Source organism: Teleopsis dalmanni, chromosome 1, assembly GCF_002237135.1.
Source record: "Teleopsis dalmanni isolate 2A chromosome 1, ASM223713v2, whole genome shotgun sequence".
Taxonomy (NCBI): domain Eukaryota; kingdom Metazoa; phylum Arthropoda; class Insecta; order Diptera; family Diopsidae; genus Teleopsis; species Teleopsis dalmanni.
In genome coordinates, this window is record NC_051846.1 from 220,859,824 (window position 1) to 220,864,239 (window position 4,416).

Sequence of the window (4,416 nt, forward strand, 5' to 3'; positions counted from 1 at the left end):
TTTCTCCTAATTACAGATTACTTCATGTATTTTGTTCAAAGTGGTGGTGTTACTAAATTTATGTAGGTTGGAAATTATTACAAAATTTCCATCCTTACATTTCCCTCCTTCTCCGAGGAAAATTAATTTGCCACTATCTGGCTTCATGATTTCTGTGCCGTTTCTTTGGGCTCTTGAATATTTTGAAAAATTTATCTTGGTGTATACTAACAAGATCATAGTCGTTCTGCTGAAGTACACCTAAGTTATTCATCGGCTTCTGCAGTTTTTGGGTGCTGAATGGTTTTGGAATTCCTAGACTTAGTTCCTGTACTTGTATCAGAGGATTGTCTAGCTTATCTTTCGGACGTGTGGAATCATTTTTTCCTTCTTGTGACTCTTGCTTTCGTTGACTATCGTGTTTAATTGAAACTTGTTGCAATGATTGTGTCGGACTTGGGGTTTCTTGAGTCAATCGAACTCGTCTGGTATGATCTTCGATTACTGTAACCTTTCGTTGACTTTATTGTGTTTCAATATCTTGAACTTGCTGTATTTCTACGTATCCTTGTGTATCTTGAATTTTAACTTGTGTTATATGGTGATTCTTCGTTGGATTGGTTCTTTTTGGTTGATTAACTACCTGTGAATTTTTCTTGCTAGGACTTGGATCTTTGTGCCGTTGAATCTTTTGTTTTTGCGCTTTGATTACGCTTGGTTCTTTCTGTCGTTGTACTTTCTATATTTGAACTTGTAATATTTGATGATTTGGGGTGACTTGCTGTTGTTTAGATACTTCGTGATTTTCTTTGATAAATTTTGGTTTTAACTGGTTTTGTAGTGCTTGTATTTCAACTGATACTATTTCATGGTTTGGAGTGACTCGCTGTTGTATAGATACTTTGGGATTTTGCTTGTTGGGTCTTGGATCTTGCTGTGGTTTGCACGCTTGGATTTGGAGCACACGTTTAAATTCTGTGGCTTGGTCCTGATTAAACGCTTTTAAGTTTTCTTTGAACGACGTGACACGTTGCAGTGTTTGGTGTACTGAAACTTGCTTCTTTTGACTTTGAAATATTTCCTGATCTGGGGTAACTCGTGCTTGCTTAAATACTTCGGGATTCTTCTTTGTAAGTTTTGGGTTTACTTGTCGTTGTGTTTCTTGGATCTGTGAATTTCCTCTGATGGGCCTAATATTTTGTGATTCTTGCTTTGGTTCGCATGGTTGGACTTGCAGCATTTGTTGAACTTCTTTGACTTGGTTCCGATTGAATGATTTTAGATTTCTTTTAACTGGCATGAGATGTTGGATATTCTGCTGAGTTGATACTAGGTACATTTGATTTTGAAGTATAACTTAATCTTGTATGATTCGTGCAGTTACTTGCTTAGCTGTCGGCTGATTGCGTTGCTGATTACTTCTCTGCTGGTTGAGGATAGGTGACTCGGAATTTGAACTGGGAATAAGTTTGTCCTGTATCGGCGTAGTAGGTACGCGTCTCACTGTATTTTACAATACCATCATTTGTGGATATTCAACTTCTATGCGACCAACTATCACTTCCTGTCCAACACTGCCTCGACTCACTTTATCCTGTTCTGCGCGAAGTTCTTCGAAGTCATCTGCTAGTATTGCTAATTCTGTTAAGCTCGAAAAATCTAGACGTTTGATGTACATTTGGTACTCTGTGCGCATATTTCGGTATATTCGCTCCAATTGCGAATCTTGGTTCATGCCTGTGTGTCGCATAAGATATTTAATTTCTAGTAAATAATCTTTAAAACTTTCTTGCTTCTTTTGAAATCGTGTTCGCACCTCGTCTTCTAATCTTTTGAAATATCTAGATGAAAGAAAAAATTTTAGAAAATCTGTCTTGAAGCTTAACCAGAGGTTCCACTGTTTATTGTTGTTCCGGTACCACATCAGTGCTTTGTCTTCAAGCAGTACGGGCATCATCCTGGGAACTAAATTCACGTCAACGTCGTCAAGGTCTGCTAACTCTTCTATGCTTTCCACAAAATCTATTGGATCTACTCCTCCATTGTACTTTACAGACCATTTTCGTATCCGCTCCACGGTTTGTGCATACGATAAGGCCATGATGTGCTGCTTATGCGAACGTCTTGTATGTTTCTCTGTTGAACTGGCTTGAATTGCACTACGGATGAAAGTATTTAGATTTTATCTTTTGATCATGTTAGCTTGTGCCATGGTAACGTGGATATTACTTTCATTTAATTTTGAGAAGTCTGCCTATCCCTGCTCGGGCGCCAATTGTAACGACACGGATTCCCCGTTTCGTTATAACCTATGCCGGGGTAACCTCAGCCGTTTCCAGGAGTCGCTACAATAAATTCATAATCACAGAACAAGACTTCTCAAATAAAAGATTGTGTGTTAAATTTCAAATGTAGATTTATTTAAAATAAAATTAATTCATTAAGATGATAATTAAAAAAATGAATTTAATTAAACGCAATTAGATATAACTTGGCATTGATTATGTACTTCAAAGTGGATTTTAATAAAATATTCAGATTTCTTTATAATCGTATTTAAAAAAACAAAAGTTAGTTAAAGATAAGTAGATATGAACTTTAGATTCTTTCCCAGGTGACAAGCTGGATCCGGTAATTGTTTCTTTGGCGTTCGCGATGATCTCTAGTTTGCTTTCGTGGTTGGCACCTTCGTATGATTGTCCACTCTCGGCGTACCTGTTAGGGACAGAAGGGTTAGTGTATATATAAAAAAAAATATATTTCCTTGTTCGGTTATGGAATATCTATACAATAGTGTCCAAGTGACTTGACTTAAAACCGCCCAGGCACTTGTACACAATTATATATATATTTTAGTAATTTATACAACTAGGCTTAAAACCGCCACTGTGTCAGACATTTTTTAATATTTATTTATTTTATATCTTGACATACAATGCCACCGAGTGATCATACAAGACACACTAAATTCTTAGAAAATTGCGCCGTATTTTATACGCATCCTCTTGAACTTTTTGTGTAAAGCAACAAAGCTTAGAGTTGATCTTAGTTGAACTTAATGCCCTTAACACTTTTGCACAAAAGCTCCCTTGTGCATCTTTTTGCAGCGAATTGCATTCTGACATTTTTGACGTTTGTAAATGTTTGTTTACATTTTTATAAAAAGCGGCGGTGCTCGTGGTTTTATTTTATAGTCGAATTATTTATAAATAAAATAATAAATAATTTATAAATAAATTATTATTTATTAATTTAAATAAATTTATGTGGAAAAATAATGAAGGTATGTTATATTGTTATTTTTATTCATATACTTTTTGTATTTATTAGTAAATGTTTCCTCCTAATTACAAATTACTTCACGTATTTTGTTCAAAGTGGTGGTGTTACTAAATTTATGTAGGTTGGAAATTATTACAAAATTTCCATCCTTAAACTATTTTTTTCTTTTGATAAAAACAAATGTTTTAATTTAATAAAAGTCTCACTTATCTTTTTAAGTCGTGCACAATTTTAGATTTTTATTTTAGATTTTTATAGATTTTAGATTTTTATTTAGAGTCACTATCTCATTTGATTTAATTAAATTTGTGATCACTGTATTCCATTTGTTAATAAAAAAAACATTGAAAGTTGCGGAGTGATTTATTTTGCGCGCACTTCATGTAACAGGTTATCTACTTATGTTCAAAGCAAAGTAATTTGATTAAAATTTTTTTTTTCATACACACTTTTCGTAAATGGTCTTTCATTTTGCAGAAATGACAAATCGTATTTCTGTGCTTACATTCCTTTGCCATGTGTGGCAAAGGAATCCACTGCCACATCTATAGCATTTTTTTATCTTCGGATATGTTCAGTGAAGGTTGCAAGTTAAATTTAATTCTTTTTAAACCTCTTTGTTTTATACCGTGTATTTTATTTTAGGTATCTATTTCTGCAAAAATTTTGATGTGCGGTTTGGTGTAATTCCATTCCACTCATTTCCGCTCCTTCGTATGCCGTTGCTACGTTAACTGAGTGATGCAAGTGTAATGTTTTTCTTTTCAATAACCTGCCTTTTGCTTTGCTTTGGTTCTTTAAACCAAAAACAAATTGATTTCGCAGTACAGTCTCTAAGTATGTAAAATTATAAGCGTTTTTATAATTTGTGGCATTGATATTTATTTAAGTTTATTTAATTATATACAATTTTTACTTTTTGTGTGCACCCGTGTGCTGACACTTTCGCGTTCAAATACAAGAGAGAGGATCAAACCAACGGAGTTTACTTGCAGCCAAAAAATATAACAATAATTTGCTCAACTTGAGCACGAAAACAACAGGCAATAAAGAGCAAGAATTAGAACCGTTGGTTTGATTACAGATTACACAGAGGGTAGTTAGAATAATTAATTAAGCATATTTTAACCTATTAATTATATAATATATCAATTG